The sequence below is a fragment of the Hemibagrus wyckioides genome, linkage group LG08 (assembly GCF_019097595.1).
Source record: "Hemibagrus wyckioides isolate EC202008001 linkage group LG08, SWU_Hwy_1.0, whole genome shotgun sequence".
Lineage (NCBI taxonomy): Eukaryota > Metazoa > Chordata > Actinopteri > Siluriformes > Bagridae > Hemibagrus > Hemibagrus wyckioides.
In genome coordinates this window covers 24,636,257-24,649,900 of record NC_080717.1, presented here as the reverse complement: position 1 = coordinate 24,649,900, position 13,644 = coordinate 24,636,257, and positions in this window count along the sequence as shown.

Here is a 13,644-nt window from a genome sequence, read left to right as displayed (position 1 = left end):
ATACTATACTATACCACACTACATTACACTACACTATACTACACTACACTATATTGCACTATACTATACTATACTACACTATACTATATTACATTACACTACACTATTCTATACTATACCATACTACACTACACTACACTATACTATGCTATACTACACTATACTATACCACACTACATTACACTACATTATACTATACTACACTACACTATATTACACTGTACTATATTATGCTATACTACACTATACTATACTACATTACACTATACTACATTACACTACACTATTCTATACTATACTATACCATACTACACTAAACTATTCTATATTATACCATACTACACTACACTACACTATATTACATTATACTATACTATACTATGCTATACTACACTATACTATACTACATTACACTACACTATTCTATACTATACTACACTACACTACACTATGCTATACTATACTACACTATACTATACCACACTACATTACACTACACTACACTATACTATACACTACACTATATTACACTACACTATATTACACTATACTATACTATACTACACTATACTATACTACATTACACTACACTATTCTATACTATACTATACCATACTACACTACACTAAAATATACTATGCTATACTATACTACACTATACTATACCACACTACATTACACTACACTATACTACACTATTCTATACTATACTATACCACACTACATTACACTACACTATACTACACTACACTATATTGCACTATACTATACTATACTACACTATACTATACTACATTACACTACACTATTCTATACTATACTATACCATACTACACTACACTAAAATATACTATGCTATACTATACTACACTATAATATACCACACTACATTACACTACACTATACTACACTATTCTATACTATACTATACCACACTACATTACACTATACTATAGTACAATACACAATACTATACTATACAACACTACATTACACTACACTACACTATACTATAGTACAATACACAATATTATACTACACTATACTACACTACACTAAACGACACTACACTATACTACACTATACCATACCATACTACACTATACCATACCATACCATACTATACTATACTATACTATACTATACTATACCATACCATACCATACTATACTATACCATACCATACCATACCATACTATATCATACTCACTATACTACACTACACTAAACGACACTATACTATACTACACTATACCATACTACACTACAGACCTGTATTAAACCCTCAACACAGTTGAAACTCCATATTTTGACGCTCCTTATCTACTTCTGTGTAACATCTACATCACACATTCACTCCATCCACAAGTATAACAGGAATAAATTACAAAACAACACACTCATTCCAGTAGTGACAAATCCAAGATGGCAACTTCATCCTCTCTCTCTCTCTCTCTCTCTCACACACACACACTCTCTCTAAGACTAACCAATCATGGATGTCAGTGAGCTCATATATCTGAGAGAGCTGTTCTGATGCTGTGATGTCTTCAGGAAAACGATTCCTTACAGATGTTTAAATTCTCCTCCCTCATGGTCTCTCTCTAAAGCACCATCAATTATTGATCTTCAGTTTCTCAGCCTTCAGCTGCAGTACTGACTCATTTTAAGGTGCACCACAGGAACAGTGTTGAAGGTGTAGCAGGAAGGAGCTTCAGGTCAGCAGAAGTTCTGGACGGTGTTAACCTACATGCTCACCATCCTCTACAGTTCCTCTTACCGCTGAGCCATGCCCATCCATGTAGCCGTCTTCCTGAACCACATGCTGCTGATCATCTCCCTCCTGGACTCCATGGCTTCCTCAGAAGGTCAACAATAAAAGCTAAGTCTGAACTTTACTATGTATTCCTGTGACACTCTAAAATTCTCACTGAACTTACTGAAGATGTCTTTCAGCTTTATGTGGTCCATGTCTTCACCTGGTAGCCCAACCTCTTGTGTTTATGAAGCATTCAAAAGCCTTGGAGAGGACTCGAACCATTAACTATTTATTGAGAAGGTCAATAACTCGGTGTACACTGTAGAAACAATGTAGAAGCTGTGTAGAAACAGTATAGAAACGGTGTAGGGTCCAATGTTCTGCTGTGTTTGATACTGAAAGCTGATGAAAGTCAGGTGAACAACATTCAGGTGAATGCTCTGCAAGGCTGAGTTTCTCCTCAAGAACAGACTCTGTCACATGTGGTGCAGATCATCCACATACGGTGCAGACGTCGAGGAATTTGGGTTCATTTTGGCAAAAGAAAGAAAAAGTAAATCAAAGTCTCAGTGTGGAGGGAAGCAATAACAGCCACTGACCTGGCAGCTGAATAGTTATTAGGCTCAGCAACACGCAAACCCACTGTTTTAAACAGAAGAACATTAGCATGAGAACGATAAAACACTTAACCTCACAGAGAAAGTGTTCAACATACAGACAGTAAGGGTTATTAATACAATTAAAGAAAAAGAAACTCTAATAAATGAGGCATGATGCTAATGTGTGTAATAGTAGGAATAAAACCTGCACTTCTGGGAAATATCAGAATTACGGTTGCTGCCATTTATTTTTAGTCACTGTGTCAGGATTCAGACATAAAACCTAATTGGAATTTAGCAACACCCTAGCAATTAAGTGTATTATCACAGCTACTGACTACACCCTAGCAATTAAGTGGATTACCACAGCAACCACCAAACAACACCCTAGCAACCAAGTGTATTATCACAGCTACCACCTAACAACACCCTAGCAATTAAGTGGATTACCACAGCAACCACCAAACAACACCCTAGCAACCAAGTGTATTATCACAGCTACCACCTAACAACACCCTAGCAATTAAGTGGATTACCACAGCAACCACCAAACAACACCCTAGCAACCAAGTGTATTATCACAGCTACCACCTAACAACACCATAGCAACCAACTGAATTATCACAGCTACCACCTAACAACACCCTAGCAACCAAGTGTATTATCACAGCAACCACCTAACAACACCCTAGCAGCCAACTGGATTAACACAGCTACCAGCTAACAACACCTTGGCAACCAACTTGATTATAACAGCAACCACCTAACAACACCCTGGCAACCAAGTGTATTATCACAGCAACCACCTAACAATACCCTAGCAGCCAACTGGATTAACACAGCTACCACCAAACAACACCCTAGCAACCAAGTGTATTATCACAGCAACCACCTAACAACACCCTAGCAGCCAACTGGATTATCACAGCTACCACCTAACAACACCCTAGCAACCAAGTGTATTATCACAGCTACCACCTAACAATACCCTAGCAATCAACTGGATTATCACAGCTACCACCTAACAACACCCTAGCAATCAACTGGATTATCACAGCTACCACCTAACAACACCCTAGCAACCAAGTGTATTATCACAGCAACCACCTAACAACACCCTAGCAGCCAACTGGATTAACACAGCTACCACGTAACAACAGCCTAGCAACCAAGTGTACTAACACAGCTACCAGCTAACAACACCTTGGCAACCAACTTGATTATAACAGCAACCACCTAACAACACCCTAGCAACCAAGTGTATTATCACAGCAACCACCTAACAACACCCTAGCAACCAACTATGCAACCTGCTGGGATCATAGTAAAACTTCCTACAGTCAACAACCTGGGACTCCATAGGAGACACCTAACACCCTAGCTACCATTGGTTATGCTCATAAACAAATAACCTCCTAGCAACCAGCTGAGTCTCCTTAGCAACCGACTAGCTACAGCAAAATCAAGCAACCTTGCGGGATCATGATGAAACTTTCTGGAAGCAACCGTATGGAACCTCATAACAGCCACTTAGCAACCAGCTGCCTTTCCCTAGCAGCCACCGAGCTACACCCTAACAACCATGTGGTTTAGCACTGGAAACACCTAGCAACATGCCAAGCAAAATATGCTAGCAACATTTTCCTAGCCTTCACCCTTTTTACCCTTATTTGATGACCTGATCATAGCAACCAAGCAGCAACCACCTAGCAACACCATGCAGTATCATAGCAACAATGTAGCATTTTATCAATAAAACATTTTTTAATGTTTAGGTTTTAGTTTTTTAAACTCGCTTAACTGCTAAAACAAAACAAAATGCTGCAATGTTTTTAGCATTTACTTTAGCATTGTAGCATCTACTTTTTTAGCGTGTCATATTTCTCGTGTTCCATCACATCAGGATCAAAGTTCATTCATGAGCCTTTTAGTTGTTGTTGTTTTAATTAATCTCTAAAATACTTCTGACCAATCAGAGTCCAGACCTCAGCAGCTCTGTGGTGAAACGCTACAACGTTTGGTAATCTGTCTAGCATCAGTGCTAACCGCTCAAAAGCTAGCTGCGTTTCTCTTTGCTAATGTTCGGTCTTTAATCCTGAATGAAAGAGTTCACTCTCCTGCAGTCCTCGCTCAGGAAGCAGTGATATTTTCCTTCCTGAATTCTAGCCGTGTCGTGGTGAAGAGTTCATCACAGAAATAAAGCCGAGTCATTCTAACGCTTCTAATGGAGTCCGGGGCGCAGCGTGGGAGGTTCGGAGGTTCGCTTTTAATATCAGCGTCTTAATATTTAATCATTCCTCGCTGCGACTCGAGCTGCAGGGGGAAAAACAGAGATCTCCGACTCCTGCCATGCCTTTGAGTGATTGTAGACGGGGCAACCAACCAGGACACAGGAGGCTTCGCTTCAGACTGAAGTATTACATTTGAATTACAAAAAAAAGGAGAAAAAAGCAGGATGAAGCCCCGCGGTTGTCGCTTCAGGAGGCGGAAGTCGAACGGAATTAGTTAAAGTCTCAGAGCGTAATTTAAAACAGAGCGGCGTTAAAGCCTGTGAAGTGAACGCTGCAGATATTTTAGCTTTAATTCAGCTTTGTGTGTTCCAGGCTAACTTTCATGCTAGCGCAATAACTGTTATAACTGATATCAAAGACACACAGCGAGAGAGAGAGAGAGAGAGAGAGAGAGATGAGATAATCGCTAAGATAGACAGACGCGTAAAATTTTCTGTTCTCCCGCGTGGAACAAGCTTTAGCTTTAATTCTAGCATGTTTAGAATGGATTAGCATGTGTGGCATTTTTTTAGGATCATTTACGAAAATACGAATGAGAGCGTGAGTGAACTTTTCTTGCGTTTTCTTCTTCCGGTGATTTAAATGATGCAACTTCCTGTTGCGGCATGTTCCATATATTTCATTTTGCGCTGAGGTAACGGGGTTCAGACAAACTAAAATGTACACCGACCAGGCATAACATTATGACCACCTGCCTAATATTGTGTTGGTCCCCCTTTTTGCCATCAAAACAGCCCTGACCCGTCCTGCACTGTGTATTCTGACACCTTTCTATCAGAACCAGCATTAACTTCTTCAGCAATCTGAGCAGCAGTAGCTTGTCTGTTGGATCGGATCACACGGGCCAGCCTTCGCTCCCCACGTGCATCAATGAGCCATGACCCTGTCGCCTGTTCACCACTGTTCCTTCCTTGGACCACTTTTGATAGATACTGACCACTGCAGACTGGGAACACCCCACAAGAGCTGCAGTTTTGGAGATGCTCTGATCCAGTGGTCTAGCCATCACAATTTGGCCCTTCGTCAAACTCGCTCAAATCCTTACACTTGTCCATTTTTCCTGCTTCTAACATCAACTTTGAGGACAAAATATTCACTTGCTGCCTAATATATCCCACCCACTAACAGGTGCCATGATGAGGAGATCATCAGTCTTATTCACTTCACCTCTCAGTGCTGATAATGTTATTTAAAACAAAATAAAAATAGTAATCTGTAAGGTTGAGTCTAAAGGATGTTTCAGGAGTGAGGTGTTAAAAAGATTCACACGTTCATGTAAAAATAATAATTTGATGCATGTTAGTTATATTTAAAGCTTTAACAGTGCTGTTGATTTTGTAGATCTGACACGTATAAAGTTATAAATGTTAGTGAAGGAGGAACACGGAGCTTTAAAGCTTCACTAAGCGATGATGGTGTTTACAGGATTGTGAACTGTGACCTTCAAAGCGTTCCTACTTTTCTCATTCCGTAAACCTCGGTGAGGCATGAAGACGCTTTCATTTTCTTCTCTGTAAAGATGTGACAGGTTGCTGCTGCGAGACTCGGAAGACGTGTGCGATACGATGCGCTCTCCCAGGAGCCGTGCTGAATACCTAATCACTCACATCGCTGCCACGTGTGGATCGGAGGCGTCCTGCCTGAGGTGCGGCGTTTTCATCAGAGGTTTCTGCCGTGAGATCTACAGCTACACGGTGGTTGAGAAACGGTGTCTTGTCTGAAAGTAAATGAAGTACCTTCATTAAAGAAGAGCTGCTGTGAAATTATTAGCAAAATAATTTCTGAAAGAATTTCTCTATTTTGGATCCAGAATTGAAGAAAAATGATCAAAGTTTCCCTGTTTTTCCTTTGTGCAGTGGATGGGGCTTAGACACGATCAGTGGGCGGGGCTTAGGCAAACAGGAAATGATGTGATTAAAACAAAATCAAGCGCTGTATGCTGAGTCACTGATTAACTTTCAACAAAATATAACAACATGAGTTCAGTATAGAAATGAAACCTCTCAGTGTCTCATTGTGAATCATTTGTTAAATGATTCATCCTGATTTAATCAGAGATTCGTCAGTTTTTCTGAACATTTTAGCAGACCTTCCTGACATCTAATTCAGGAAATGAGACAACAGCCAAGTCTCGATCGTGACGCAAAGATTTGTTTTTTATACCGAAAGGTTTTTATACCGAATCGCGGAATTGTGAGAGAGTCATGAATTAAATGACTCGCTGAATCGAGTCGAGTGAATCAGGTGCAGCACACATACAGCTGCAAAGACTCGTGGATATGATGCATGTCATGTAAATTTGTGTGATATCTGTATATTTATGAAGCCTGCTACTGTGTGTGTGTGTGTGTATGTGTGTGTGTGTATGTATGTGTGTGTGTGTGTGTGTGTGTGTGTGTGTGTGTATGCAAATGCTCTCAAATCTGATTGGTCTGAAGGTGTTGACTCATATGGACACTTATAGCATTAACATGACTATCATTAATAATTTGGTTTCTTAATAAGGCACCATTTATTATTTATACTATAGATAAAGGAAGTGTGTGTGTGTGTGTGTGTGAAAGCCTCCTGTCTCCTCGTTCCCGAGACGTCTGACAGCATTTAAACAATTGATGCCTTCTTAAGGATCGCCGACTTCAATCGATTTCCCAGTTCTCTAATTGATGCCTCCTTGATTCCTCGATCCCGCTTCCTTCAGATCATGACCCGGAGATCGATCCAAACCCGCTGTCTTTAAGAACCTATCAATTATTTAAATGTTCTTGGAGGGATCGAGGAACAGGGATGGAGAAAGAGAATATATATATATATATATATATATATATAGATATATAGAGGGAGAGAGAGAGAGAGAGAGAGATGGGAAGGATGAGACACTTACTCTGTTGAGGTCGTTTTTTATTGCAGGCTTCACCTTTAAAAAACAAAACAAACAGTTTTCTGTGTCACACAAAAATATGATTTCAGCAGCAAGCGACATGTGAACTGACTTTTTCTGACTTTCACACTGTGCTTATATCCGGGATATTGTCGTTCCAGACCCTGCTTTTGTACAGTATGAAACGATGCTGTTAGAATGTTATGGCTGGTTGCTTAGCAACAGACAGCTGATCAGAAACAGGACAACGAGTAAAACTCTCATGAGATGAGAGGAAAACCAGGACGTAGTTGAACAAGACTCAACTAAAACGGCTCGGTAGATAGGGTCAGGAGGCAAAAACACTGAACAGGACAGAATTGCACGCCGGAGCGAGCGAGGGGGAAATACATCAGACTGAATCATTAAAGGAAGTCGGATACAGAGGGACGAACGTCTGGTTGACTAGACCAGAGCAAAAACAAGATGATAAAGCTGTGAAAGATAACAGAACCTACTCGAGGACCACAGACCTGCACTTTTTTTCGCCTCACTGCTAAAAGTTGAAAGCGTGAGATGAACCGTTGTTTAAAATGGCCGCATGCTGGATTTATCCAGTCATAGGTGTTGATATGCAAATATGCAAATGAGAAGAAGGTTGCAGCGGGGTTTAGGAATGTGGATTGTGAAACGTCAGATGATGAAGAGTCAGGATTCAGTGTTAACGCACGGGGAAAGTACAGTAGGAGCAGTGTGAACCCTCTAAATACACAACCCCAAGATTCTGTTTATCTGGAGTTCACTAGGACCCAGGGGATATATTTCACATGCGCAAAAGCTGTTATGCAAATTGGTCCTTTTCCTGCCTCTGATCTGATGCCTGAGGAAATCAAGTGTCTCCTAATTCTTCAGCAGCACTGATTTATTCTCCGATTCTGCACAACACCAACATCATGAAGGGATTCTTTTACACGCGCATTTCTGAAGCACTTTAGAAAGATGTTTTTGGATCCTGAATAAAGCTTGTTCTTGGTGGTGTTGTAGATGATTACGGCGACCTTGTCCTTGTCCTTGACCTTGATTTCCTCAGCTCCAGATGAATGTGTCAAAGATATGTAGCTTCGATCTGCTAACGGTCCATCCACACCGATTCTAATCATCTATCACCCACCAGATTGAGGAGGAGGAACTGCAAACACTCTGCAGCTGGAAACAAGAAAGATAAATAAATAAAAAAATATATTTTATGAACAGAATTTAATTATTTCTCAGTGTATAAATATGTACAAAATATTTTGAAATTTTTATGGAAATCTATTTGGATTTTCTGCTACAACATCCAAATAATAATAATAATAATAATAATAATAATAATAATAATAATAATAATAATAATAATAATAATGTTTTAAACTGGTGGAAAGTGATCTTGTTTCCTTTGTCTGGTAGAAATTTAGGGAAATAAAAGTAGTAAAAATGAACATAGAATTTAGTGTAAATAATGGAAGACAAAAACTAAAACTAGCAAAAACAATGTGATAAAAAGTAACTACAATATATATATATTTATATAAAAGTCAACTTTAAAATCGAATAAAATGAGAAAAGGAATAAATGACAATTTATTTTAGACAACAAAATAATTTAATAAAAGAAATGACAAAGCTGGTCATATGGGAGCTTAAAAAAGCATAAATAAATAAATGAATTCATGTAAAAAAAAATAAAAATAAAAAATGAATAAATAAATAAATAAGAGCAGCTAAAGGTTAGAGACAACAAATAAATAAATAAAGGAAGAAATATAAAGAGTAAATAAAACCTTTACAGACAGTGAAGAGAGAGACAGACAGAGTGAAGAGAGAGAGAGAGAGAGAGACAGAGAATAGACAGTGTGTGTGTGTGTGTGTGTGATGACAGTGGAGTGTACGTTATTAAACCCATTACAGGAATATTTCACCTCTCTATATAAATCTCTAGATACATTATTTATCATCTGCTGCGAGTGTGTATGTGTGTGTGTGTGTGTGTGTGTGTATTTGATGTATGTTTACTTCATCCTTCACCCTGGTGCTCCACTCAGTCTCACCACCTGATCAGCTTTACATGTAGCTGTGTGTGTGTGTGTGTGTGTGTGAGTGTGTGTCTGTGTGTGTGTGTTTGTGTGTGTGTGTGTGTGTGCGTAGTTTTATTATGTCACTTGATACATTTATAAATTCTAATCAAAATAAATAAAAAATAATCATGAGATTTTTTTGGAATGTGACTGAATTGATCTCATTTTTTCTATAAACATGTAAACAAAAGCATTTATTTAAATATTCTTCTACTTTTGGACTTTTTTTTATCTTATTGTAAATATTATTATTAATAGTATTATTGTTATTTTTGTTTACAATTTTAATAAATGTGTGTCAAATCTTTCTGATTATTTTCTCTCTGTGTGTTTTTTGTGCTTTTATCTCAGAGTCAGAGCTTTAAATTTCCGTGTTCTTTGTTTTGTCTGTGTCTGTGTGTGTGTGTGTGTGTGTGTGTGTGTGGAGATAAAAGCTCATAACTGATTGTAAGTCTTTGAGACATTGAATAATGTAGCACTATGAAATAAAATGCGTTATTATTTTGCTACTGTGTTACGGCTTTGTCAGAATCAGATCAGTGTTGTGATTGTGTGTGTGTGTATGTGGTGCCAGTGTTGTGTGTGTGTGTGTGTGTGGCATTAAACCGGCAGAGTGTGTTATTGTGAAGAGAGAGGAAGGTGATAAATGGCTGTGGTGTTTCCGTCTCTGCTCGATGAAGAGATTAGCTTATGTGGTGCCGGTGGTGTGTGTGTGTGTGTGTGCGTGTGTGTGTGTGTGCGTGTATGTGTGTGTGGGTGTGTGTGTGTGTACATGTGTAGAGTTGAGCCCGAGGCGCTCTAATCATGCAGGAAGGACAGAGATACATGTGTTTGCAAACGGATTACGCTCAGGACACAAACATGCATAATTTAGTTCACAAAAACACACACACACAGACACACAGACACACACACACACAGTAATTCAGGAGGATAAATGGTGTGAACTTGTGCTCGAGGGGAAAGTGTTGTGCTGTTGTGCAGATTATCCAACATCAGTTTGCTTTTTTGTTTAGAATTTGCATGAAAGGAGCTCGTTTTAAGCGACTGATTACATCTCTGATTAAAATACTGAATTCAAGACTGAGAGAAAATCTTCTACTACCAAGAGAAGAGGTTTAGATGCGCTGAGGCTTATTAAGGCTTACCTTGATTATGATTTCTGTTGTTATTTATTTATTTATTTATTTATTTAGATGTTTTCCTACTTATTTATATTTTATAATGTTATTATTTTTACATTTGTCTATATTATGTAATTATGTATAAATATAAATAATGTAGTAATCATTAATTTAATAATATATTTATTTATTGTTTAATGTTATTTATTTAGATTTTAAACGTTATTGCATATTTTTATTATTTAATAATGTTATTATCATTATGTTATTACAGTATTTAATAGTATTTTTATTTCCCGTTTAACGTTTAATGTTATTCATTTAGATTTATTTCTTATTTATTGTTTAATGTTATTTATTTATTTCTTAATTTTTATTGTTGAATGTTATTTATTTAGAGCTTTTTCTTAATTGTTGTTTTTTTTATATTTAATAATGTTGTTATTATTATTAATGTAATTTATTATAATTATAATTAATATAGTAATTATGAATTTAATAAAATATTTATTTATTTATTGTTTAAAGTTTAATGTTATTTATTCAGATTTGTATTATATACTTTTTTTATATTTAATAATGTTATGATCATTAACATAATTTATTATAATTATAATTCATGTAGTAATTATATATTTAATAGTATTTTCATTTATTGTTTAATGTTATTTATTTAGATTTATTTCTTATTGTTTATTTACTTTGTTTATTTATTTTTTGTTTAATTGTATTTATTTAGATCTTTTTCTTGTATTTTATATTAAATAGTTATTATTAATGTAATTTATTATAATTAATATAGTAATATAGTAATTATACATTTAATAATATATTTATTTATTGTTTAATGTTATTTATTTAGATTTATTTCTTATTGTTTATTTACTTTATTTATTTTTTGTTTAATTGTATTTATTTAGATCTTTTTCTTGTATTTTATATTAAATAGTTATTATTAATGTAATTTATTATAATTAATATAGTAATATAGTAATATAGTATATAATATAATTAATATAATTAATATAGTAATTATACATTTAATAATATATTTATTTATTGTTCAATGTTATTTATTTAGATATTTTTTTATTATATATTGTTTTTATATGTAATAATGTTATATGATTGACATAATTTATTATAATTATAATTAATATATTAAATATATATATAATTTATTTTATGTTATTTGTTTATTTATTTATTTATTCATTCATTCATTCATTTACTTATTTATCCACACATATTATATACATATAAAGCATCAAGAAAATGTGTGATTAGGAAAATTGTTGTCAAGGTTCATTATATATATTATATATATATTATATTATATTATTATTATTATTATTATTATTATTATTATTACACCATAAAGCGATAAGCATTATTATTTAATATGTAGAATTGTTTTAATTGTTTAACAAATTATAGATGAATAATTAATCTTCCCGATGTCTCTGTCTTCAGTTTCAAACATTTTAAATAAATATTTTGTTTCTAAAGATGCATGACACTTCTGAGAGTGGGAAACACTACAGGAGGAGGAAACTCTGTGGAACTGATGAGTCTCTAAGAGCATGTGGATGAAAGGGATGGTCTCGCCTGGTGAGCTCATGCTAGCTGCTGAGTTTATTAGCCAAATGTATAACGAGTTCGTTAGTGAAGCACCAGAAGGTACAGAACTGCAGGAACATCACAGTGGAGATGCTTTGCTTCCACGCTGGCATATGGAAGACATCCACATCTCTGCAGTAATGTAACCCTAATGTAATGTAATAACCATTCTCCACCCGGGTTAAGTCAACATTTCCTAATAAACTGGTCAGCAGGTTAACTTCTAACAGGGCTCTTTCAGGAATCCCCTCCCACTCTTTCTCTCTCTCTCTTTCACCCCCCCCCCCCCCTTTTGCTCTCTTTCTCTCTCTCTCTCTCTCTCTCTCTCTCTCTCACTCACTCACTGATTGACTGACTCACTCACTCACTGACTCACTGACTCACTCATTCACTCACTCACTGATTCACTCACTCACTCACTGATTCACTCACTGATTCACTCACTCACTCACTCACTCACGCATGATCAAAACTTTTTTAGCCTCTTATTTCTATATGCTTCATTTCACATAATTTTTTTGTTATAAATAAATAAATAAAAATAGATAAATAAATATATATATGTATATATATATATATATATATATATATATATATATATATATATATATATATATATATATATATATATATAAAGAAAGAAAGAAAGAAAGAATGAAATTTGTGAATTATTGTAACAGTATTGTTTATTAATCCTGAACTTCACAGATTAATACCAGGCAGCATGCAGTCCTCAGCCGTACAGTATCAGTTCCTCGGTCGTTTCAGATCCTCCAGCTTCATGGTGTCGAGATGTGTTTCTGCTCTACACGGATGTTTAAAGCGTTTTATCTGAGCGAGTGCAGCCTTCCTGTCAACTCGTGACTGATCTCCTCATCACCATCCAGACGTTTCCACCTGCGGGAGTTTTGTTTGCTTGTTTTTTCAACGCAATTCGTGACGTTTTTGTAAAAAGCCATGCGATTTGTGAAACACACACATCACACAGCGCACCATCACCGGATCCATGTTTTTCATTTTAATACCACATTTTTATTCACTGTACAGCTCCAACACTTCTCACCCTGAAATAATAATAATAATAATAATAATAATAATAATAATAATAATAATAATAATAATGTTTTCATTTCTAAAAACATAAACATCTAAACACATGTCTAACATCCCGACCACCTTTTAGCGTCCGTTCCTTTCAAACCTCGGCTTGTGTTTCGCTTAATGGATCCTGCTGCGGTTTTTCTTTAATGCTCCAAATTGTTTTCACCAATAAGAGAG